General features: G+C 45.9%; 1 protein-coding gene and 1 long non-coding RNA gene across 7 annotated transcripts in view; one reads left to right on the top strand and one right to left on the bottom strand.

The window, feature by feature from the left end:
- Positions 1 to 419: 419 nt before the first annotated feature.
- LOC123802408 (uncharacterized) lies at positions 420 to 24,421 on the bottom strand. 4 transcript variants are annotated; one of them, XR_015722085.1, is made up of 4 exons: positions 23,977 to 24,421; positions 20,850 to 22,507; positions 18,771 to 18,919; positions 420 to 544 (listed from the first exon to the last, which is right to left on the bottom strand). It is a non-coding gene; the product is annotated as an uncharacterized LOC123802408 (long non-coding RNA). The 4 variants fall into 4 exon arrangements; XR_015722083.1 differs by lacking the exon at positions 420 to 544 and adding an exon at positions 11,785 to 12,316; XR_015722084.1 differs by lacking the exon at positions 420 to 544 and adding an exon at positions 12,326 to 18,084.
- A 244-nt stretch (positions 24,422 to 24,665) lies between these two features.
- The window catches only part of ZNF592 (zinc finger protein 592), a 49,702-nt gene continuing 48,075 nt past the window's right edge, over positions 24,666 to 26,292 (top strand). For 2 of the 3 annotated variants that reach the window (XM_045813014.2, XM_087856620.1), the window contains exon 1: positions 24,666 to 24,825. The gene's annotated coding sequence lies outside the window, so the exon portion shown is untranslated. The remainder of the gene's footprint in view (positions 24,826 to 26,292) is intronic. The other variant, XM_087856619.1, reaches the window with a different exon arrangement.

The following is a 26,292-nucleotide window of genomic DNA, read 5'->3' as shown; positions in this document are numbered from 1 at the left end:
CCATTTATATAAAAGTCTGTTTGATAGAGATAGAATGAAGTGGTTGCCTAGGGCTGGGAAGGTTGAGAAAAATGGGGAGTGACTGCTACTGGTTACAGGGGTTTCTTTCTTTAAAAAAAAAAAAAAAGATTTTATTTGAGAGAGAGAGGGAGAATGCAAAGGGAGACTGAGAGGGAGAAGCAGACTCCCCACTGAGCGGAGAGCCCGATGTGGGACTCAATCCCAGGACCCTGGGATCCTGACTTGAGCCGAAGGCAGATACTTAACCAACTGAGCCACCCAGGCACCCCTGGTGTATGAATTATATCACAATAAAGCTGTTATGAAAAAGAAAAAAGAAAAAAAAAACCATTGATGTCTTGTTCACTGTTAAATTCCCAGGGGCCAATACACGACCTGGCATATATTAGGTACCCAATAAATATTTGTTTAATTTAAAACTTGTCTATGGTTTTGTACATGGTGATCTCCAACTGCTGCCCATAGGCAACCCATACTTACCAGATTGAAAAATGAATTCCTGATTTCTCCAAATTAGGAAGGCCTGTGGAAGAAAATACGCATAAGAGGGCAGGGACCTTGTCCACCTCTCTATCCCTGGCTCTTGTAAGAGTGCCAAACTCGTAGCAAATACTTAATAAGTATTTGTTAATAAATGTTGAATATGGAGCTAACCTGAATTCTGGCTAATAGAGTGCTTCGCCTATGCTTGTTAATGTTGAATTCAAATCTAAAGATGAGGCTCTATAACCATTTAAATGGGTGTGAGCCTCAGTCAGTCTTCATATTGTAAAGAAAAGATCCCTAAGAGAGGCACAAAGTTCTGGGGGCTTCAGATGTAGCAGGAGTCAGTGTAGTTGGGATGTTCAAAGGGGCCTCAGAAGGGAAAGAACATTTGATATACGGGTAAAATTGATTTGCTATGTGGGTCAAGTTGGCAGGCGAAAAGGATCTACCCAGTGGAGGGAATCGTAGCAAGCTATAGGGACAGGACACTGGAAAATGTATTTGGAAAATCCAGTCTGATTTTCCAACTTTGCCTATAGCTTAAGGAATGGGCTAGCTGGGTCTCTAGGTGCTCTTTTGTCACTGAGGAAAGTTGAGCATGCCCGAGATGTCACTTGTTGGATTCGCACAGTTCCTACGTCTGGCCACATTCAGGTACTGCTCTACATCTGACACCTTATGTGCCCATAACCCACTTTCTGATAGTTACTTCTTTTTTATTTCTCTGTATGTTTTAAATTATACAAATAATACATGAGTACATTCTCATCATAAACGATTAAGACAAGACAGGCAATCCAGCCATCCGCCTTATGGGCATATACCTAAAACAATTGAAAGCAGGGACTTAGGGGTGCCTGGCTGGCTCAGTCGGAAGAGCATGCAACTCTTGATCTCAGGGTCATGAGTTTGAGCCCCACATTGGGTGTAGAGATTACTTAAATAAATACTTAAAAAAAAAAAAAAGCAGGTCTTGAAGAGGTATTTGCATACCCATGTTCGTAGCAGCATTACTTAAATACCTAAAAGGTGGAAGAAACCCAAGTGTCCATGAATGAATGAATGAATGAATGAATGAATGAATGAATAAAATGTGATATAAACACAATGGAATATTATTGTCTTTAAAGAAATGAAGTTCTTTTTTAAAAAAATATTTTATTTTATTTACTTATTTGAGAGTGAGAGAGAGAAAGAGAGAGAAAGAGAGCATTAGCGGGGGCGGGGGGTAGGGAGAGAGGGAGAAAAAGGAGAAGCAGACTCCCTGCTGAGCAGGAAGCCCAACGGGGGACTCAGTCTCAGGACCCCGGGATCATGAACCAAGCTGAAACCAGATGCTTAACTGACTAAGCCACCCAGGCGCTCCAGTCACTTTGCTCTCAAGGTTTGGGTTGTGTTGGCTCCATAGTTTGTCTCAGCTAATGTTTAATTATTAGGGTGTAGTTAATCTAAACTAATGGGTTGTTTCACAATATGTGCTGTTTATGTGTTCAATGTGAAATTTCATTGTGTTACATTTTATTTTAAATTCACAAAAATAGATCAGTAACTCAACTCAGTAATTAAATTAGTTAGTTGAAAGTTAATTAAATCTGGATGCTGAATACTTTTAAACTCAGGGGGAAGAAAAGTTGTAAGTGAAACATTGACCAGATATCCAGTACAAATAACAATATAGTGTGACTCTATGCTGGGGCCGGGCAATCCACAAACATGATGAATTATGATGAGCAGCTGAAAAGAAAAGGGCTAATAAGAAATACAGTGAGCCTCTAGGATATATGTTTTATTAAACTGGTAATCTATTTTTCCCTGGTCCCTAGTACATTAGGTTATGAAACTTGGCCAAACAGTGGCATAAAGCCAATTAAGCCTTAGTGCCATTTTTAAGAAAAGCTCAGTGGCCAATCTGATAATCGAAACAAATTTTTCTAGAGGAAGAAAAGCCCACGAGATACTGCTTCCTAATAAAACATTGATAACATTTACCCCTAAAGATAAGAGAAGTGGTCAAAACTATAACGACATCCTTTAAAGTTGCACTTTTCAAAGCCAAAACAGTGACAGGTCATATTCTTGCCAAGAAGCTTTAGCAGTCAGTCATAACATCAATGATAAACATGCTCAGTGAGAAAGGTAAATAAGCTTTTGGCAAAATTCCTTTATCAAAAGATATTGTTGGGGGAAAACAAACGATACTGTTGGACATTGCATAATATCAATGGCATAGAAAGTGGTTGAGCACATTGTCTGTAGTTGTCTGGGGCTGCTGGAGAAAGTCGTCCAAATCAACCTATCTCACCACTTTGCCCTCATTTTCATTGCTCTGATGAATTAGTTGCCCCAAACTTAGCAAATTAACACAACAAACATTATCTCACAATGTCTATGGGTCAGAAATCTGGGACCATCACAGCTGCGTGGCTTGAGCTCAAAGTTTTTCATGAAGTTATAGTCAAGCTGTCCAGACAGCCTACAGTCTCATCTGAAGGCTTAACTGAAGGATCTGCTTCCAAGCCCCACTCATGTGGCTGTTGGTAGGTCTCCATTATTCTTGGACTACTGGACTGAAGCCTCAGTTCCTAGCTGCCCCTTGACTCCCAGGTCTCCCTCAGTTTCGTGCCATGTGGGCCTCTCTTTAGGGCAGCTTGTGACATGGCAGCTAGCTTCCATCCAAGTAAATGGTCCAAGAGAGAAAGAACCAACTCAAGAATAGGACTGCCAATGCATCCCGTTTTTGCACTGAAATTTCTGCGTTTCAGAAAATCCTTCAGTCCCAGGTAAAGCAGGATGGTTGGTTATCCCATCGAGACAGAAGTTGCAGTGTTTTTTTGAGCCTAATCTCTGAAGTGACATATCATCATTTCTTCCACATTCTATTCATTAGAAATGAGTATAGACTCAAAGGAAGGGGAATTAAGTTCTCCATTTTGAAGGAAGGTGTATCAGAGAATTTGTAGGTATATTTTAAAAATCATCACATATGGAGTCCAGTTTCATGGTGAAAAGAGAGTATTACCAAGAAACTCAACTTTTTAACTTACTCCCTACCCAACTTACCTACTCCCATAAACATCCCTTCCTCCTCTTCTCTCCCTCCATTGGTGAAAGAGGCATCCCTCCTCCTGTCTAAAGCTAACCTCTTCCACCTACTCAAAACCTTTCTCTCACTCCCTCAATTTCTTCCCATTAACTTTCTCTTTTCCTGGCATATGATCATGTTCAGATATACCTTACAAAATTTTTATGCTGAGTGTTTTATGGATAATTTACATATAGTAAAATGTGTAAATAGTATGTATACAGCTCTATGAATTTCAACAGACGGACATATCTATTCATCATCTATATCCTTCTTCAATTCGCTGAAAGCTGGTACCTGCCCCCAACCCATGGTGGAAAGCCATAAAATAGCCTCTTAAAATCCCTTTAGGTCCATTGGGTCCCCTTTTCAGTTTGTGTCCTGCCTCTCTGGCTTGTTGTTCTCAGTCTCCATCATGGACTCTTTGGCTTACTCCTTAAATGGAGGAAGTCTGCACCACTTCTCACTCTGCAATGCCTCTGGGTGATTTTCTCTGTTCTCATGACTTCAACTACCTTCTCTATGCATTCACCTCTCCAATATCTGTAGCTCTGATCTCCTCCTGGATGTTGACTTTTATATCAACTGCTTCTGGACATCTCCACTTGGATGTCCAACAGACACGTCAAACTCAGTGTGTCCCAAACGTCACATCTCCCCGGCCTTATTACTCCCGCTGAAGACCTGTTCTTCCTCTTATGCTCCAAATCTCTATAAAAGGCACCACGTCGGAGCACCTGGGTGGCTCAGTCAGTAAGCGTCTGCCTTCGGCTCAGGTCATGATCCCAGCGTCCTGGGATTGAGCCCCGCACTGGGCTCCCTGCTCGGGAGGGAGTCTGCTTCTCCCTCTCCACCCCCCTCCCTGCTCATGCTCACTCTGTCTCTTATAAATAAATTAAATCTCAAAAAAATAAAAAAGGCACCACCCAATTACAAAAGTAATTGTCATCCTTGACTCTTACTTCTCACTCACTTGCCAAATCCAATTAGTCACCAATCTTGTTATTCTACTTTCTTAATGTACCTCTTATTATCTACTTTCTCCAACCCCACTGTCACTACCTTGGTTCACGCTAGTTATCCTGATTGTTGCAATGCACTCCTAACCAGTCTTTCAGCCTGTAGTCTTGCTCCCAATTCTTGCCTCACTCCAATCTCTTTTCCACACTACAGCCAGAGTGATTTATTCAAACCATAAATGTGATGATGCTACTTCCTTACATAAAGCCTTTCAGTAGATCTTCCTGACTTTCAGGATATGGCTGAATTCCTCAGCATGCTACAAAAGTAATGCTGTGTTCTGGCCCCTGCCTACCTCTCCTGCTGGTCTTACTCTCCTCATGTTTGAGAGTACGTAGTTCCCTGAATGCTGCACGCTCTCGCTTTTGTGTAAGCGGCTTCCGCTGCCTGGAAAGTTCTCCATCTCACCCCCACATCTTTTTATTCCTCCTTGCCTTTCAAATTCAGCTCAGGCATCATGTCCTCTGGCAAGCCTCCACTGCACTTCTCCTGCATACTCGCCATCTAATTATGGACCTGTTGCTCTCACCAGACTGAATTTCCTGGGGCGAGGGCCTTCTCACTTATCCTTTTACCCCCAGAATATTACAAGAAATAAACACTTGAAAAAAATTGTCAAGTGAATGAATGGAGATGTTAAGGCCTGGGAAGCTCAGTCCACCCAGAGACAGGTGGACCAAACCAAACTTTAAGGTTAAGATTATCTTCATTCAGATCAATGGGGACGGTGGCCCACAATGTGTGCTCAAGGCTGAGGGAGGATTTATCAAAGTAAAAAGCAGAAGACATAGCCCTAGTCCTTGAAGTATTTTCAGTATTACTTGCAGCAGAAAAAAATAAGACAGGGGTGCCAGTCAATTAAGCGTTTGCCTTTGGCTCAGGTCAGGACCTTGGGGTCCTGGGATCGAGCCCCTGCTCAGTGGGGAGTCTGCTTCTCCCTCTCCCTCTGCCTCTCCCTCTGCTCCTGCTTGTTCTCTCTCTCTCAAATAAATTTAAAAAATCTTAAAAAAATAAAAATAAAGATAAAAGCTATTTTTATGAAAAGAAACAACAAGTTAAGGTATAACTGTCAGCCTATACATTCCACAGAAACTCAAGAGAGGAGGCAGAATCTTCCAGGCACCATTAAAGGACACTTTCTTCTCTCCATCAGAGGAGACTTCTAAGGGACTCTGGGTCACATGTGGCAGTGTAAGAGAGGAAACATAATGTCCAGGACAAACTAGAAATGGGGTTATGTGTGGCGTACTTCCTTCCCTGGAGCTTACGGTCTTGAGGAACAAATAGACTGAGCAAGAAATAATTGGGATGAAAAGAATCTGGTAGGAAGGACTAGGACCTAGAGAGATCAGTATAAACGGGGTGGATCTGGAAAGGCTGAATGAAGTTTCCCTGCAATGTTGAAGTAGAAGCAGTGTGTCCTATGAAATAATTCAGATATTTAGGACAGGTGATTCCAGACTAGATAAAGACATAAAGCCTAAGGCGTTAAGTTTTCCAAATGTGGGACTCTGACATGCTATTTTCTCTGCTCACTGGGCTGCCAATCTTCCCAACATAGAAGTCTTTTAGACCCCATCCATCACAATGGCATGTCTGATATTTTCTTTCATAGACAGCCTGCTGGTCTGCCTGAAGGAAACATCTTCTTATAGAGGTTAAGTCAGACCCGCTTGGCTTTAAATTACAGATCAACTACTCACTAGCTGCATGATCTTGAACCAATGAGTTAACTCTTTTTTTTTAAGTTTATTTTAATTTATTTAAGTAATCTCTATACCCAATGTGGGGCTTGAGTTCACAACCCAAGTTCAAGAGCATCATGCTTCTCTGACTGAGCCAGCCAGTTGCCCCAAGTTAACTTTTTAAAAAAGTTTGTCATATTTTTAAAAAGATTTATGTATGTATGTATGTATGTATGTATGTATTTGAGACAGAGAGAGAACAAGGGGGGGAGAGCAGAAGGAGAGAGAATCTCAAGCAGACTCTGTGCTGAGCATGGAGCCCCATGTGGGGCTTGATCTCATGACCCCGAGATCATGACCTGAGCCAAAATCAAGAGTCAGACACTTAACCGACTGAGCCACCCAGGCGCCCCTAAGTTAACTTTTTTTTTTTAAGATTTTTTATTTATTTGGCAGAGAGAGAGAGAGAGAGAGAGACAGCCAGCAAGAGGGAACACAAGCAGGGGGAGTGGGAGAGGAAGAAGCAGGCTCCCAGCAGAGGAGCCCGATGCGGGGCTCGATCCCAGAACGCCGGGATCACACCCTGAGCCGAAGGCAGACGCATAATGACTGAGCCACCCGGGCGCCCCATAAGTTAACTCCTTTTTTATCCTCAGTTTTCTGGGTATAAAGTGTGAATAGAAGATCATTTTCATCATTTGAATATTAAACAAGATAGTACCTGTTAATAGAGCTGTTGCATGACAAATGGTAAGTGGACAATGGATGTTAATAATTATTAAAAACAAGAAGTGGGTTCAAACTGATACCCAAATGCTCAGTCTTTATAGCTGAACCCCGGTTAATCGCTTTTGTACAAATCAAACGTATCTACCAGCAGAAGCAAAGTTGACTCCATTTTTTTTTTAAACCTATTCAAAATAACCATGATCTTACCATTTTCTCCTTGACCTTTCCAATGAAAGAAGTGGTGGGTGGAAGGAGAAGGTTCCTGCATAACCCTGCCAGGAAGGGAAGTGGTCCAGGAGTATCAAGGCACACCAGCGCACAGGCCACCCTGAAAGCCTCGTTCTTCCCTAGTGCCACCTCCCAAAAGGATCTATGTGGGTTTGCTGGGAGGACACATCCATCCCAGCTGCCCTTAGGTCAGGTCAGGGGCTAAAGAGGTGAGACTTTCCGCCTACCAACCCAAAGGCTATGGACATCAGAGAGCCTGATTTTTAAAAGATGCAGCAGCTCTGTGTCACATAGGGTGTCAGGAAGAAGTCTCGTTCCCCCAAATTAAAGGTGCCTTCTGAGCAGAGAGGTTACTGGAGCCACTCAAGTCTTCCTGGGAGGTTTTTGGGGAGCTCTCTTAAAAGGCTGCAGAGGCAGCCTTCTGAGTTGGTGTGTGTGTGTGTGTATGCAGTGGGGGTAGGGAGACACCAATTTTCTGTTTGGCCATTCTGCTTTGACTAAAAGAAGAAAGGGACCCTGCTGTTTATTCTATAGATTCTTAGAGAGGAGAAAGGGTGTTGTGACTGTGAAGGTCCTTTGGGGGAAGGGCCAAGCCAGGGGACAGCTTTAGCCTCTCTCTAACTAGGGCTTATACCTCCTCCCTCCCTGATGAATTGTCTTTGGAACTTTTGCATTTTCTAGTTAATAATAGGGACACTGAAGGGACTCAATTTTTAGAAAGGCTCTGTCCCTGCTGTTTTTCTGCGAGGCCCCATTTATTCATGTTCTATATCTTACCTTGCATCCAAATAAACCAAAGAACCTATGTTCCCACTCCAAGGGGGAAGCAAGAAAGTTAATCATTTTCTGAGTTTGGTCCTAGGCCCCCAAACACCTGATCACATCTAAAAAGTACTGGGTCCCAAACATGTTCCAGGACATTAGCCTCGAACAAACCTCACCTGATGCTGGCATCAACACCCCCTACCTTCCATGCTGTATGAAATAACACCTATTGTTCACCTGACACTTGCCTTCGATCGAACCCTACCCTGGATTCCTGAAGGAACACGTACCCTGAACCCCTTTCCAATATAATCTCCTGAACCCAAGCAAGGAAGAGCCTCCCTCTCTCATCCTGACTCTGCCAGACACTCCGTCTGCTATAGTCTATCACTTATGCTATTCAGTAAACTCTGCTCTCACTTCCTCCTGGCTTATGTTTGATTTCTATCCTGCACATAGCCAGAGACCCTCTTGGCTGGTCCTGTGGGACCCCCTCTGGGTCCTCGGATCCGGCCTGCCTACGTCAACTTGATGGTTTAAAGGGTCCTTTGGGAATCTGTTGAGGCAGTGAATCACCACTGGAAATGTGGTTTGTGTAAGTCTGGATTTGAATATAATGTTCTCCTAATGCAACCACATTCAGAAATATGATCATTAGCAATCATTTATACATGCACTCAAGTAATAAAAAACATTTACCTAAAGGCTGCCATGTAGCCTGTCTTCAAGGTGCTGGTGCTGAAAGTCTGCATGATTTGGTCACTCCCTCCTTCATCAGTCTGACCTGACATTCCTTGCTAATCCCTCATCCTACAATGCAGGCACATGCAAACACTTGCAGTCCCAAGACATGACAGAGGGGTTAATGAAATGAGCTCTGGAGCCAAACTGCTCTACCCCTTCCAGACTGTGTGATTCTAGACAAGTTACTTTATTTATTTTTTAAGATTTTCTTTATTTGTCAGAGGGAGAGAGAGCACAAGCAGGGGGAGCGGCAGGCAGAGGGAGAAGCAGACGCTCTGCTGAGCAAGGAGCCCAATGGAGGACTCCATCCCAGGACCCTGGGATCATGGCCTGAGCTGAAGGCAGACAATTAACCGATTGAGCCACCCGGGTGTCCCAACAAGTTACTTTAAAGTTAATTTACTTCTCTGCACCTCAGTTTCTTTACCTATGAACAGGGATTGTGGGATCTAGGGCGTCTTACGGAGGTAAAATGAGCTTAGATCCTAACCCATGAGAATAGTGCCTGACACTTAGTAAATAATGATCATCATTATCATCAGCATGTCCTTCCATTGGGAGGCCTGACAATCCTCCTTCTTTCAGACCCTGTTGAAGTGTCATCTGCTGTGGGAAGCCTCTGCAGACCTCCCCTGGGCAGAGTTAACACCCCTTCTTTAGTCCCACTCCTGTATTTTATATGTGCTTTTATATGACCTTTATTATGTGGAACTTCAATCACGTTCAATTTTCTGAATCAAAAAGAAGGCTTCAGAGCCTGACATAATCTGAAAAGAGAATAATCCTTATAGGAGAGATTCTTGCTTCTATAAAGAACAGCTCACCAAAAAACAGACCCTTTACTACAGAGAACTAGTGGTTACCGGAGGGGAGGTGGGTGGGAGGAATGGGAGAAATAGGGGATGGGGATCAAGCACACAGTATCGTGATGAGCACTGGGTGATGTATGGAAGCGCTGAATCCCTACGTTATACACCAGAAGCTAACATCACACTGTATGTGAACTATACTGGAATTAAAATTAAAAAGAGTAAAAAAAGAAAAAAGAGTAGCTCATTAACCTGTTTGAGCGTGTAACTGGTGAGCTGGTGAAGGAATATTTTCAGGGTGGAGTTCTTCCTGTCTTGGGCTGCCTATTCCCAATTTGTCAACATCCTGCCTCCCAGCTCGCACCACTGACTGGGCTGCCCAGAGAATGATGCCTGATACCAGCATTCCCTCTCACCCCGGGGGGGCCCAGCCACAGGGAACCGCTTTCAGTTCCACAAACGCCTTCTGGGCCTTCCTTACAGCAGTTCTTTCTGCCTCCAGCATTTTCCAGCTCTCCCTTCTCCCTTTTGCTTAGCTCTTCTTCCTTCAATCTTCCTTCCTTCCTCTACCCCTAAAGCCTTCTCTTACCTCATCTCCGGAGATGGATTCCATTACTCTCCCAGGTGGCCACTCAGCTCCTCCGCCTTCCCCTTTCATAACACTTACCACGTTTTATTGTAACTATTTCTCTGACTTTTCTGCAAAATTGTAGGTTTCACAAGCCAGGGACTATGCTTGGAAGACTAACCTTAGGCACAATCCCTAACGGTAGGTGATGTGTAGTAATGGTTGTTAAGAGCAAACATGAATGAATGAATGAATGAATGAATGAACAGAAGGAGTGAATGCTTGGTAGCAGGCACCCGCCTGCGTCACATTCCCTCTTTTTATCTCCCAAGAGAATCTGTGCACCATGGGGCTTAAAAAAGAGAAGCAGCAGCAGCAGCAGCAGCAGCATCTCTCAATGAAAGGAAGGAAATTGACTAGGAGAGGGATACCCGAATCATTTAAAATTTCACAATAGAAACTCTCGGCATCTGAGAGTTTTCTCCCACTCCCTTCAAAGTCCACCCCCTCCCAATTCAACATGTTTTAAAAGAAAGCAAAAGAAAAAATATATAGACAAAATGCTTTAATGCCAGAATGTTAACTACGGTTTTCTCTAAGCCTGTGTTGACTGACACAAAGGCCACTAGCCATAGAGGCCACTGACCACTCGAGAGAAGGTGAGTTAGGATCAAAATATATTGCAAGTGCAAGTGCACATTCTAGATCTTGAAGACTTAGCATGAAAAAAGGAATTTAAACTATTGGTCATATTGATTACAATGTGAAATGATAGTACTTCTTTTTTTAATGAAGTAGGCTCTGTGCCCAACATGGGGCTTGAACTCACGACCCTGAGATCAAGAGTCGCATGCTCCACGGACTGAGCCAGCCAGGCGCCCCACTAGTACTTCTGATATATTCAGTTAAATAAAGCATATTAAATTTGATTTCACTGGTTTCTTTTCACTGTTTTTAATAGGCTAGATGACTTAAAACGGCCTTTGTGGGCATGTAGAGGTTAGTCTGCAAGCAGGGTCAGGTGGCTACCTCCTTTCTGCTCAGAGCTGCTTTTTTCAGTCCTTTCCTGGTCTGCTAGATGCCCTTGAACCCTGGCATTTTCTCCACTGCCTTTGGTGTGACCTCTGGGACTGGGATTTTGGTGTGGCAATAGGGTCTGCTTCCTGTGTCCTGACCTTGGGTCCTGTTTGCCCAGCTACTTACCACAGCTCTCAGTTTCTGTCTCTGGCCCTGGCCTGTGACCTGACCATAAAGCTACACAGTTCCCTTTGGGCTATGGTTTGGTTTTGGTTTTTCTCTGTGTTCCCTGAATGTGGGAGTTTGACAAAAAGAAATGAGATCTGTTCTTTAGGCAGTTATTTTGAAATCACCCATCAGAAAATATTGTTGGGGCACCTGGGGGGCTCAGTCGGTTAAGGGTCTGCCTTCGGCTTGGGTCATGATCCCCAGGGTCCTGGGATAGAGCCCCACTTCGTCGTCTCTGTCTCCCCCTCCCCCTCTTCCTCCCCCTCCCCCATCTCCTCTTCCTCCTCCCCCTCCTCCTCCCCCTCCCTCTTCTCCTCCCCCTCCTCCCCCTCCTCCTCCCCCATCTCCTCTTCCTCCTCCCCCCCCTCCTCTCCCTACTCAGCAGGGAGTCTGCTCCTCCCTCTGCTGCTCCCCCTGCATGTGCTCTCTCGCTCTCTCTCTGACAAATACATGAATAAAATCTTAAAAAGAAAGAAAATATTGATAGATGAAAAATACATCACAAAATGCCTCAAGTTGATCATTGTAATAAACAACTTGTCAACACATGCAAACTGTTTGCCCTCTGTTCTCTTGAATTAAGGGGAGATTGATTCTCCCAGGAAGCTACCATTTGGGTAGAGGGTTGGGTGAATCAGGTGGCCACACAGCTGTCTTGGGTCTTCAGAGGCAACTTTCTCAGCCACGTCCAATCAGTTCTCTCACTACAGAAAGGTTGGCTCAGTCCTCTGGCTCAGTTTTTTTCTGTGTCAAGTTAGGCTTCCTCAATCATGCCAACTTTAAAAGTCCATATGCTTATACATGTGAGTGGGAAGGAGAATAACTCTAAATAAACACAAAATCTTGAGCACACACGTCTTCCAAATCTTTCTGCCTTTCCTGGGTGCCAAGAGAAGTATTCCTCCTCCTCAGTAGTGTCAACGTTTCTGCCCGTCTGTGGGATAGGGGTCCGTAAGTACTGGCGCTTTGGAGTGCTATGACCTGGGTTTAAATCCTGGCTCTGTCACATACTAGCAGTGTGATTTGGGGCAAGTAACCTCTCTGAGCCTCAGTTTTCTCCTCTGTATATTGGGGATGACAGTCTTCTGGAAAACACCTGGCCAAGAGGAGCTATTTATTACCATTTTATGCTTGCGTCATACCCTGCTGACCTGGGGCCTCACTCCTCCCTTTCCCGCCAGCAACTACAACAGCTGCCTTTGCCTTAAAAAATTATACATATACATATGTGTTCACATAGGCATCTCTCCTAACTTTTAGAAAGAAAAATATGCCCCACTTGACTCTCTCTTTGGTTAATGTCTTACTTTCCCCTTTACTCCACAGCCAGATCTTGGATTGTGGGTAGTTTACCGCTGTCCCGTTCTTCTTCTTTTCTTCCCAGCCATCTGTCATCTGCTCTGACATTACAGGGATCCTCAGACACCACTTCGGCGGTGACCAGTTGGTTGGCAAGTCCAGCAGTCCCCTGTGGGTCCCCATTCTTCCTGACTTCACTCAGCACTCACTGCCCCTTCTTTAATGCTTTTCTCCTCCCGTAGCTCTGATGACCATCAGAAGTTCCCCAACCAGAAGGATCCCTGTCCTTATGAACTGGGGGCCCTGAGGGATCCCCAGCAATCTCCTCACCTCCTCTACTCCCTGGCTATCCCCTCTTTAAAATGCTCCGTCAGCCGGCCACTAGCCCTCTCTTCTCAGACCTCCTGCCAGCCCCTACTCCCCACCCCTCCCCCACGGGCGACATTCCTTCCCGATGGCCTGTGGTTACTTCCGAGCCAGCACCTGCAGCCACACCACAGTTGACTCCTCCCCTCCAGCTCACAAGCGGAAGTGGCTTCCCAGCTAAAGCCAGACCCTCCACCTCTGCCCTAGAGCCCTCCCATCTGCCTTCTGGGCACCTTTAGGGGAAACAGCATTGATCAGTGATTTGCCTTCAGCCTCACCCACTCCACTATGTCCTCCCCGCAGCATTTAGGATCTCACCCACCTTTAAAAAAAATTTTTTTTTTCCCTTGCCCTCACTTCCCCCTCTAATTACTGCCTTCTCTCCCCTCCTCCATTTTAGCCAAAGCTCTTGAAATCAAGCCCATGTTCTCTGCTTCCTCCTTTTGCTCTCCACTCTGGTTTCTGCCTTAAGGCTCTGCCAAAGGCTCCCTCCATGCCTTGAATTCTAAGTGCTTTACTGGGATGTAGGATTCCCTTAATGATGAGGGTGATGATAGTACTGTCTCTGTGAAACACCTGCAGAGTGCAGATGGATTTCGCAAATTAGCCAAGGTCACCTGGCAGGGGTTTGAAACCAACAGGACACTTGGGCTCAGAGTCTGTGCTGCTGACCACCATGTCACACTGTACTCCATGCTTTAAACCGGGTGGTGTGTGTGTCCAGCACTGGGCACAGTGCCTTGCATCTAGTAGGAGAGGGATCAACGTGTCTGAGTGAATGAACACATTCTGCCATCACGGTTCAAGTTCTTCATCTCTTGCTCTTAGAATAACCCACTGATCAAAGGTTCTTAAAAAGGGCAGGGGTTGGGGCGCCTGGCTGACTCGGTTGGTGGAGCGTGCGGCTCTCGATCTTGGGGTTGTGAGTTCAAGCCCCACGTTGGGTGTAGAGATGACTTAAATAAATAACCCCCCCCCCAAAAAAAACTTAAAGTGCGGGGGCTGAGGTTTATGTCTGCTTTTCTGGAAGAGGGCCTAGTTTTCATGAATTTTTCATAGGAGTCTGTGTCCCCCCCCAAAAGTTAGTAACTTCTTGATTCATTCATTTCTCTGTCTTTGGTTTTCTTTTCCCCAACCTCCTCCCTTATCATCTCGTACACTGCCATTAGATGACTAGATTGTCAATGTTTTATTTTAATTCTGTCGCTGATAAAAACGTAAGAACAAATAACCTGCCTGCACCCGAAGTGGCCTTGAGTGCCTCCTTGGCAGTCTGCCTCCAAGATAAAAATCAAACACTTTGGCCCAACAGCTAAGGGTTTAAGTGATCAAGCCCCAGAACATTTTACCAGTACTATCCTCCATTTTTCTCCTGAGTCTTCTGTTCCAGTCAAACTGAAGTCTTGTACCTTTAAAACTTCTCTTCTGACCCACCTCTCAGGAGTCAGTTCAACAGTGATGTGTTACATTCCTGATCTAAGCCAGGACTTTGCCTGGGGCTGGGAATACGAGGATGACCACAACACAGTCCTTACTTTTGAGAAACGATCTGATTTGGGAGACATACGTGAAAACGAAATCCCAAAAATAGGGGATGACAAACTCGTGAGAGTCATTCCTGCTCAGAGGTGGGGTGGAACTGACATAAAGAAGACTTTCTCTATGTTAGATGTGTCTGTATTCTTTACATGTTTCTTTTACGACAAGCGTGCCTTAATTTTGTAACCAGAAAAAAGGTTTTATCAGGTAAAGACTGTGATTAAGTCAATTCTGAGCACCTGAGTGCCAAGGGAAAAAAACCCTATAACTGTCCAAGAATTAGTAAAATTAGGGGTGCCTGGCTGGTTCAGTTGATGAAGCATGTGACTCTTGATCTTGGGGTTGTGAGTTTGAGCCCCATGTTGGAGGTAGAGATTACTTAAATACATAAATAAAAATTAAAAAATAAAGAATTAGTGAAATTAATGAGGAAAGGACACTCAACCAATAGAAAAATGGGCAAAAGCTAAGAATAGACATTTCCCGGAAGATGAAACATTTATGGTCAATAAATATATGAAGCCCTGTTCAATTTCACAAATTATCAGGAAGTACAAATTGAGACCACAATGAGATTCCATTTGATATCCATTTGAGTGGTGAAAATTGAGAAACCTGACAACAGCAAGTATCGGAGAGGATGTGGAACAATAAGATCCCATATATGACGTTGAAACTACGAACTGTTAAAAAGCACGTTGGTAAACAGTTCGGAACTGTCTTGTAGCATTGAAAGTTGACTTAGCCTTTGACCCAGCATTTCTACTCCTACATATATACACAAGAGAAATTCCTATACTCGTGTACCAGTGGGTTTTACATGAATTTTCTTAGCAGCGCTCTTGCAACAGCAAAAACCTGCAACAGTTTGCATGCTCATTATCAGCACGTTGGCTGTATGAGTTTGAGTTCCTCAAAAGCAGAGACGGGGTCAAGGACTTGGTTGCAGGTTATTTATTTGGGAAGTGATCTCAGGCAGCGGGAGTGAAGGACTGAAGGATGAGGCAGGGGAGGAAGAAAAGCAGACTCGGGGCATGTGATTCTGTGGACTGACGCCTCTGAGAAGCATACAGAATGCCTTCCAGAATTGTCCATCTGAGGGATGGGAGCCTGGGGCTTTTATCCCTTGGCTCATGTCCCCCATTAGTTGAGGGTTAACTCCCCTTGTGGCAGAGAAGGGCCTGAAGCAGAAATCAGAGAAACCCAAGGCCTAACAGGAACAGTAGGAATTGCCAGTGTTTGGGAGGTCCCATGAAACTGGCCACGATGTATTTGGCTAAAATCAGAGGTGAGTCAAGGGGAAGAACACAGGGTACCAAGAGCCTCTGCTGCAAGGGGCAAAGTAATTTAGTGTATTCACACTCTAGAATAATCTACAGCAGCCACAGTAAATAAACTCAGCTACTTACAGCAAGCCCGAGATAAATCTTAGCACTATAACGTGGAAGATGAAAAAGAAGTCCCAGGATATTACGTAGGGGATGATACTCTTGAATAAAGAAAGCAACTGAAATACATGTGTTGGGATTATGTATGTAGGTTCACATACACAAATATGTACTTATGTGTATGTATAAATACATAGACGTACATAAATTTATAGAAATTAAACTTTTTCTGTGTACTTGAATTCCAAGGGAAAAAAAACTCTAAGGGAATATTAAAAGAACATGTAAGGAAATCCTGAAAATTAATGAGAAAAGGATAAAAAGCTAATAGAAAATGGGCAAAAGACATGAACAGCTATTTCACAAGAGGAAATATTTATAGGTAGTAGGGACACCTGTGTGGCTCAGTGGGTTGAGTGTTTGCCTTCAGCTCAGGTCATGATCCCGGGGTCCTGGGATTGAGCCCCACATCGGGCTCCTTGCTTGGTGGGGAGCCTGCTTCTCCCTCTGCCTGCCTGTCCTTCTCTCTGACAAATAAATAAATAAAATCATATATATATATATATACACACACATATATATATATATATATATATGGCTAGTAAAGATATATAAGCACATTCAAACTCAACTTTTTTAAAAAGCAAGACTTTTTAAATTTTTATAAACCTAGGGTAATTTTTTTAAATTGAAGTATAGTTGACACAATGTTACGTTCGGTTTCAGGTGTACAACTCTGCACAGATTCGACAACTCTACTCCTTCTGTGGGGTTCACCACAAGTGTGGCTACTATCTGTCACCACATAAGGCTGCTACCATACTGTTGACTCTTCCCTATGCTGTACCTTTCATCCTCGTGACTTATTCATTCCATTACGGAAGCCTGTATCTCCCTCTCCCTTTCACCCATTTTGTCCTCCTCCCCCTCCCTCCTGGCAACTATCAGTTCTCTGTATTTACGGGTCTGTTTCTGCTTTTTGTTTGTTCTTTTTTTTTTTTTTCCCTAGATTCCACAGATCCATGGAATCAAAGCTAGGGAGACTTTAAAAATTGATTTAAAAAATATTTTCTAGGGGGCGCCTGGGTGGCTCAGTCGTTAAGCGTCTGCCTTTGGCTCAGGGCGTGATCCTGACATTCTGGGATCGAGCCCCACGTCAGGCTCCTCCGCTGGGAGCCTGCTTCTTCCCCTCCCACTTCCCCTGCTTGTGTTCCCCCTCTCGCTAGCTGTCTCTCTCTGTCAAATGAATACATAAAATCTTTAAAAAAATAATAAAAAGAAGATTTTCTAGATAAAAATATTTTTAGAAGCAAGAAAATGATAAACACAAGATTAAGCATTGGGTGGGGGGGGTATATGTGGAAGTTGTCAATCCTAGTTTTTAGGGTGGATGATTAGTAACAAAAGAGGGTCACACATGAACCGATGAACGTAGGATTCTGAGCCATGGATTATATTTAAAGATTTTATTTATTTATATGACGGGGGAGGGGTGGAGGGAGAGGGAGAGACAGAAGCCGAGTCTCCACTGAGCACGGAGTTGGATGTGGGACTCGATCCCAGGACCCCAAGATTATGACCCAAGCCGAAGTCAGACGCTCCAGCAACTAAGCACCCAGGTGCCCCAAACGCACTTCTGTACATCTTAAGATCTAAGATTATATGGTATGATAAATGTATTCATAGGTATCTATAAGATACACTGATGACACGAAAGGGGGAGTTGGGAGATGCTCCTTCACACCTGGGAAGGTCAGGGGAGCTTGACCAAAGAGGTGGTAGCTGAGGGATTTAGAAGAACAAAGAGGGGATTGGCAAATTCTGGCGAAGGTGGAGGGCATGGGAGGGCCCTCCAAGTGGAAAGAGCGGCATCAACAAACATACGGATATATGCCGTGTGGCATGGCCAGTAAACTACAGACAATTAGTGTGGACAGAAGAGGAGAGTGGGGGAGGTAGAGGCACGTGATGGACAGAGAAGATAAGAAAAGGTCTATGATAAGGAGGTTAGACAGTATTCCACACTGCAGACGAGCTTTGGAGGATTTTAAGCAGGGCACTGACGTGATTCATCTCAGGGAGATCCTCCCCACAGACTGGCTGGAGGGTGCTGGAGGGAGGAAGGTATTATATGATATTTGTCCAGGTGAGAGAAACACACGGCCTAATTTACTCTGGAGGTCTGGGGTGTGTGTGTGTGTGTGTGTGGAGGAGGGAGCTGTGTGGACTAAATCAAGAGGTTTTTAAGGTATAGAATGGGCGGGATTTTATTTCCCTGCTCTCCCACATTTTTTCTTTAGAACGCTTATCATTCCTTGACATATTTACTTATCTATGGTCTGTCTCCCCCCACCAGGATGTAAACTGCAGGACAGCAAGGATGTTAATTTTGTTCCCTCCTCAATCCCCAGGGCCTAACAGTTCCTGGCACATGATAGGTACTAAGCAATTATTTGTTGAACGCATGCAGTTTAGCTAGGAAGGAGAAATATAGGGTAATAGCCAATAGGGGAAGAATTTCCAATGCCCTAGTCTAATTTAGTTCCTGTATCTCCTATTAATCTCTTCCAGAGCTCAGTCTCCAGCTAAGTATTTGACCAAAAAATAAAAAGTGCCTGTTTCTGCCTCTCACCCTTGTCTCAGCCTGAGTTAATGATCTTTCCCGTTCCCTCCACCTACCCTACCTGCTCTCCAGCTACCTCCACTTCTTCTCTCTGGAAACCCTGGTTTTTCGGATTCCCTGAAGATCCTTGGCCACAGCTTAGACAGTTCTCGCATTGTTCTATGATCACATACCTGCTAGATATTCTGCCTTTGTCTTTCCGGACCCACCCTCCGTCCTTTTCCAGAGGCTGGCCTTGAAGGACACTGTCATCTGGGCTCACTTGTCCTTAGGCTTCCTCTCGGGTTCAGCCACCGGGGGGGGGGGGGGTACCACAGGAGACCTGAGGGCAAGAGAGAGAGGTAGTGCTGTATTCCTGTAAGTTCCTATGGGCTCTCTCTTTCCTGAAGCTTTTGTTCTCACTTAGCCTGTGGCTGATAATGGCTTCTCAGCAGATGTAGCCCTGGGGTGCTTCACTATCCCTTGTTGGTTTCCCTCAACCCTGCCTGCCTCTTTGTCACTGTCCCTTCATTAACTCTCTTCAGTTACACATTTTGAGCAGGCCATCTGTTTCCTGCTGATCTTGGCTGATACAAAAGCAAAAATACAGAATTGTATCTTTTTTGAAAAGTTGAGCTATGATTCACAAAATTCACCCTTTTAAAGTATACAATTCAGTTTCAGGTTTTTAGTGTAGTGGAACAAGCTGTATCTTTCTCCGAATAATATGTAATCAAATGTTTTCCAAGTTACTCCTTTCTGCTTACTCAGTGGTAAGTTACACAATGTTACATACCATAAGTTACTCCAATTTTCCCTACCACAAGTAAGGCTATAGTAAATATTGTACATGTGGCCATTCTCTTTGGGGGAGGGTTATTTCCCCAGGAAAAGTTTCCAAGAGCGGTATTGATGAGTCAAAAGGGCCACATTTCTTTTAAGGCTCTTCAGAAGTAAGGTCAGTTGCTTCTTAAAGGGATGATGCCCGTTCACATGGCCACAGCTTTCTCTGAATGTACCAATTACATCATCTTACTAGCACTGGAAAGTGAATAAGGTATGTATATTTTGCTAATGCAGTGTGTGATGTTACCATTTGAATTTCTTTGATAGCCATACCAATCCTAAGCCATTCAAAGCCATGTTTAGCTAAATGGGAATGGAGGGACAGTGATTTTGAGTGGACTATAAAATGGACAAATGATGGAAGAAGAAGGTTAAGATATACACAGAGTTGGTCATACTAGTCTATGAGCATTAATGGCTCTCTTTCAGTTGACTCTCTGGAATCAACACTTTCTAGTCCCTCCAGTTAAACATATTGACTACTACCCATGACTACTGAATGCTTTCATCTCTGGATTTCCTACACACTTCTTCCTACCAATTGAGTTAGATGCCTAACAAGAGTCTGTTGTGTTTGGTCCCAACCCTCCCTGTGACAGCCGTGTGCCAGAGTGTAATTAATTTAAGTTACACAAACCGATGAAACATAAGCATGAAAAGAAACAGTTGTTTCTATGAAATGTCAGTTGAATGCTCTGGAAATATTAGCTAACAACCATTTGAAAATTACTGTCAAACCAGATGAGGGTGAGACAATTACAAAGGATTTTTTTTTTTTTAAAGAGGAAGGCTTCTCTTACATTGCTTTGCAAGAAGTTTTAAGTCCTTAGTCAACTTTAAAGAAACAAATTGGAAAGCACAGAAAATATACCGTGGATAGGATTTCTGTAAGAAAGATCTCAAGAACACTCTAATCGGCACTCTTGCTCAAAGAAAAATTTTGGCCTCACATCCGAAGACTGGCAAATGGGTGTTCCTTACAGGTTTTAAGTGACGAGATGTTAAGGTATGGATTTGCCATTTTTTATAATTCACTGCATTAATATACTTTCCTGTTCAGCTGCCTAACTATTGGGTCAGACCCAATTTGTTTGGGCAGAGATAGATCCTTATTCCCTAACTTTTTTGTTTTGTTTTGATAAGAGGGCGGGTGGGAGAGAATTCGTCCCAGACTTACCTAACTGGTGAATTTGGATCTGCCTGCCCTCAGAGAGAGTGCAATGTTCTCTAATTAGACACAGTGAAAGTTGTTAGGCCCCCTTAAGGGGGAGGTTGGAGTTTTGGGGGAGATCATTTTAATTCAGGGAATATTAAAAAGGCTACAGTCATCAGTCAAGCCACATACTTGAGTTCAGCTCTATTGGTGATGGAGTTGTATTTTCATCTTCTCATTGGTTCTGGACTTAGAAGAAAGGGATGGTACTTACTTTCCCTATCATATTCCAACAGTGGTGGATACAACAGCTTCTATGTACTGTCACAATCAAGATACATTATTCCCCTTTTATTTTAGTCTGTGATTCTGTTCATTCAAATGGAAAGTTGTCTCTGGTTTACAGGTGGTAGCCCAGCGTTGTCTGAAGTTCAATCTGCATCTCAGGCCAAACAAAGAAGAGAACATTTATGGCTTCTGAGAAATATTGCTATCAGGAAATATTTGCTAAGAAGGGAAGAGGAACCCAAACAGGGCTTGTGCCAATCCTTCTATCCCCGCCCCCACCACATCCTGAGAGAGCCTTGACTGTCCTGTTGACTTCTGGGACATGTAAACATAGCAAACTGAAGGTCACAATCTATGTGGCTATTTAAATGAGAACTGTAAACATAGCAGGGGATACTCTAGCCTCTTTTCAATGTCCTTTGAGGCATTTTGTAACCCTATAGTGGGTCATAAAATCAATGTAATAGGGTCTGACCACTGTTCGAAAAGAAATAAAAATAATCAAGTTGAAAGTATCAGCCAGCAGTGCATATGAGTAATATGTCATGAAACTTCCGGCTCAGAGGTGAATTTATATACATCCATGTGTATATTCTGGGTTGAGATGAGCAATATATTTTGTATAGAAGGTCACAATCAAAAAAGTTTGCCAAGGGGGTGCCTGGGTGGCTCAGTTGTTAAGCGTAGGGTGGCTCAGTTGTTAAGCGTCTGCCTTCGGCTCAGGGCGTGATCCCAGCGGTCTGGGATTGAGCCCCACATCAGGCTCCTTGGCTGGGAGCCTGCTTCTTCCTCTCCCACTCCCCCTGCTTGTGTTCCCTCTCTTGCTGGCTGTCTCTCTGTCAAATAAATAAAATCTTTAAAAAAAAATGTTTGCCAAGAATATTATTCACTAATAAAAAAAGAAGGAAATCCTGCCATTTTTGACAACATGGATGAATCTTGAGGGTGTTATGCTATGTGAAATAAGTCAGAGAAAGACAAATACCGTATGACCTCACTCATTTGTGGAATCTAAAAAAAGCCAAACTCATAGAAAGTTGTAAAAAAAAAAAAAAAAGCACTGGTTTAAGGTGCACATTTCTTATTCCTCTCGTCCTCATTCTTTGCTAATCTGTTCTCTCTGAAACTCTGGTGCCTTTTGAATAAAGGTTGTAGTAATTAACAGGCAGAGAAGCAAGGGCCAGTTCTCATTCTGTAAAGAGTTGGAATGCAAAAACTGTTGCCCCTACCTCACTGCTGAGTCAATCAAATATCCAAATATCATTAAGTTAGAAGGGCTGAGATCCAGAACCTCATTAAGTAAGAGGTTACGGGAAAATTTACTTTAAAATTTATCACCTGCACAGTTCAAGCTCCAGGGGTTCTTCTCAACCGCAAATTACAAAAGGTTTAGCTTGGCATTCGAGACCATGGCCCCATCTTATTTTTCTGGACTTTGTCTCCTACTTTTCTCCACCTTGAATCCTATGCTTCAACCAAACCAACTTCTGGTGTTCCTTGAACACCCCATCCATTTCTTATTTTGTGTCCTTGATTGCAGTGTTCCTCCTGTGGAGGGCAGCCTCCCCAGTCAGCTCATCTCTGCTGACTTAAGTCCCTTCCATCCTTCAAAGATCCATTTGCAATTTCCTTTCTTCTTGATTCCTTAAAGAAAAAAAAATTTTTGTTTAAAGGAGGCTCCATACCCAACGTGGGGCTTCAACTCAAGACCCTGAGATTGCGAGTCCCATGCTCTACCAACTGAGCCATCCAGGCGCCCCCTCCTTTCTTAATTCCTAATATCTCTTTTGACTCCAAAAAGATTTCTTAAAAAATACCTTTCTTAAAGATACTTTTAAATATCATTTTTCCTGATTTAAAGAGAAATATTAATGTACTGTGAAAATAAGAAAATGAAGAAGTCACAGAAGAAAATAAAAATCCAATTTATCGAGGCATGATATCTATGTGTGATATGCATAGTATATTTATATATTACAAGCTAGTATTATATCATCTTATGATGTGTTTTTCAATTACAAATATTTCCCATGTCATTAATCTTTCCCTTCAACATGATTTTTAATGGTTACAAATAAACTATAATTTATTTAACAATCATATAACATTGGGTACTTTGTTTTCACATATGGTGCTATATTTTGGGGGAGTATAAATGGGGTGGAATCCAGGGTACGATAACAAATTTCCTAAAATAGCATAATAGAAAATTGGGGCCAATAGGATAATTAGGAGAAATGTAAGTTTCCCTATGAATCTTTGGAAATTCTGGCGGGTATGCTGGCTTTCCCACTTCAAGAGGAAAAGGGGTTTGAGCCAACTGCACTTAAGTTTTAAAGGACAGTAACCCCAGAAGGCTTACGGATGACTTTGGGGGTCATCTAGGCAGCTGATCCAGGGAAACATGAAGGACTCAGTAGCAATGCCTCCCCATCTCAAAATATTTCCATCTTTATGCACCCTTTAAATCTTGTAGGAAGAGGTGTCCCTCTTCTCTGATCTCTTCCTCCCCCTCCACCAGCCGTATCTATCTCATTTTCCTTTTCTGGGATCTTGCACCATTAATTATCGCATCTCTCGTCTCTTATTCTCTCCTCTTAGCTCCTTTATTTGAGAACTTCACCTCATATTGGGGTGCGGGGGGCGGGGATAAAGAAATCGCCTCTCTCCTTTGCTCTTATTCTCCGGCTCACTGCCACACTTCTGAAAAGATCACCCTTTCTGCTTTAATTGCTTCACACACTTCTTATCCCAGTGCTCAACTCAGCTCACTGCCAGGCGCACAGCGGGCCCTGGCTGAAAGCTAGTTCCACCCCTCTTGCAAATTGGCATCTCTTTCCTGGTTCTTCAGAAGGAATTTCTCCACGGTCAGCGGTGGGTGCCCCCTGTCAGACACCAGGGCCTCACCTCTGCGCTCCCGCACCCTGACCTAGCACCTTAAGGCCGCCTGCTTCCAGGTGAGCTGGGCTCTTGGAAGGTCCTGCGGGTCACCCTCCTGGCCTTCTGCCCGCCTCTCTGCGTTCTCACCTTGCAGTCAGAGCTCCCCCCGCCACTCAAGAGATCTCCCAGGCTACCCCCGGGAGGCCCCGGGTGCCGGTCGTCAACTTGCTCACCGCGGGTCTCACGGTTCTCCCAGAGGCGACACGTCAGAGTGCCCCCCGCCTCCAAGCCTGCGAGCAAGTCTCCCAGGCCGGCAATGACCACACACTGAGGGCGCACCCACTAAGTGCCGGGCCCGCGCCACCTCTGCTTCCTTCCACCTGGCAGCCTCTTGCTAGGCCCCACTACGTGCCAGATCTAGTGACGAGGACGCCGTCCCGGCTCCGGAGGCGCTCGCCGTCCGCTGGGGCGAGACGGCCGCGGGGGCAGCTCGGGTCCCTCTAGCGGGAGACGGCGGTCCCTGCCCAAGGCCCCCGCCCGGGAGGCGCGGCGGAGGACGAGGGGCCCAGGGCTTTGGGAGCGGCCGCCGGGCCGGAGCCGCGGCGCCGGGGTACTTGGCCGGCCCGGCGGGCGGGCGGGGCAGGGGTGGGGGCCCGGCCGGGGCGCGCGGGGTCGAGGGTCCAGCCCTGCGCGGCGCCGCCCCCGCCCCGCCCGCCCCGCCCGCCCCGCCGCCGCCGCCGCCGCCGTCGGGCCCGCGCCGCGCAGCCCGCCTCGGGGCGGGAGGCGGGAGGCCGGAGGCGGGAGCTGGAGGCCGGAGGCCGGGCCCAGGCCGGGGTAGCCCCTCCGCCGCGCCGCCCTGGGCCGGCGCCCAGGTCCGAGTCGCCTTCCGCCCGCCCCCCCTCACCCCCCCGCCCGCGGCCCCAGCCGGGTCCCGCCGCCCGGCCGGCTCCCGCCCCCGCTCCGCCCCCGGAGCCGCAGCCCCGCCCGCCACCGCCGTCGCCATGTTGTGGCTCCCGCAGCCGGCGCTGGGGACGCGCGCGGCCGAGCCCGGGGCCTGCAGCCGCCGCCGCCGCCGCCGCCAGGTAAGCGCCCCCCCGCGGGCCGGGCCGGGGCGGGGAGCCTGCGGGCCGGGGCCGCCGCCGCCGCCGCCGAGGCCGCCCCAGTCCGCGGGCCGGAGCCGCGGCCGTGCCGAGCCGGGGCCGAGCCTGCGCCCGCGCCGCGGCCCTGCAGCCGGGCGGACCCTGCGCGCCGCCCGAGGCGAGGCGGCAGCCACTTCCCCCGACCGCCGCCTGGCGGGCCCCGGCCGCCACCCCACCCCGCCCCCGGCCGACGGGCCGCCTGCCGCTGCCGCCGCGACCCGCCGCCGCCGTCCTCCCCGCGCGGGACAGGCGGCCGCCCTCGGCCACAGCCCGCGGCCCCCTGCTCGGGCGCGGATAACGGTGCCACTTCACCCCGCCGGGGCGCCCTGTCAGCCCTTCCGTCCCCCGCCGCGCCGAGAGCTGGCGCCGTCCCGGGGCGGACACTTCGGGGATCGACCCTCTTGGGGGCCCCTCGGTCCCTCTCCCCACCTCCGCCCAAGTTCTGACCCTGGGGTAGGTTTCTTCGGGAGCAGACAGGTATTCCTGCTCCAGAGTTGGGGGTCTTCAGGGGGTGACCAGGCCTGTTGATTAGGGTGGAAATTATCTCTCTGCAGGGGCTCTTCCTGCCAACCTGGGTGTGTGTGGGGGGGGAAGGTTCAATGTGACCCGAGAGAGGACAGGGTAGCGTCTGCTGGACAGATGGCCTCCTGGCCTTGGATCAGCGTGTGTGAGGGGGAGGGGTCCATACGACCTTAGGTATGCCTGTTCCTGAGAACCCCAGGATTGTGGGAGCTGTTCAGGGATTTTTAACTTTCTGTTTCTTTGAGTAGGCCAGAGGGGGCATTAAAAGTCCTGGACTGGAATAAATCCACAGGCCCCCCCAGGGAAGCATGTCTGGCACCCAGGACTAGCCTAGAATAGGCCTGGCAGTAGGAGAATGGGACTTGGGGGTAAGATGGTATTAGGCCTAGGGTTGGCCCCCCTGCCTTCAGGTCTCTGTTCATATAGGGCCTGTAGGGTGCATCTGTTGGTGTGTACGGTGTGGCTGAGCATACAGGATGTGGACAGACAGATGCCTGGCCTGGTGGGTGCTTGCTGGGATTTCATGGGTCTGTTTCCTCAAACTCACAGGTACCTTGCACACTGAAAGAGAGGAGGAAGCATGGTGCTAGCACGCATAATTTGACCATTTTTCCAATGGTCATGGCTTTGATTCACTCAGTAAATTTTTACTGAGCACTTATTATGCCCTGGACCCTGGACTAGGTGTTGGGAGGATGGTGGTAAACCAGAAAGACGTGTTTTAGCTTGAGCTCATAGCATAGTGGGAAAGCCCAATAATAAATAATCTGGAAATTTCGTTCCACACCAAATATTTGTCAACAAATATGTGCCAGGCATTGTTTTAGATGCTGTGAAGAAAGCAAGCAAAAATAACTGCCCTTGAGCTTTCAATCTGGTGTGTGTGGC

Source organism: Ursus americanus, chromosome 28 (assembly GCF_024610735.1).
Source record: "Ursus americanus isolate L20-20 chromosome 28, mUrsAme1.1.p, whole genome shotgun sequence".
Classification (NCBI taxonomy): domain Eukaryota; kingdom Metazoa; phylum Chordata; class Mammalia; order Carnivora; family Ursidae; genus Ursus; species Ursus americanus.
Note: the sequence above shows the minus strand (reverse complement) of the source record. Positions and strands in the feature narration are given on the sequence as shown.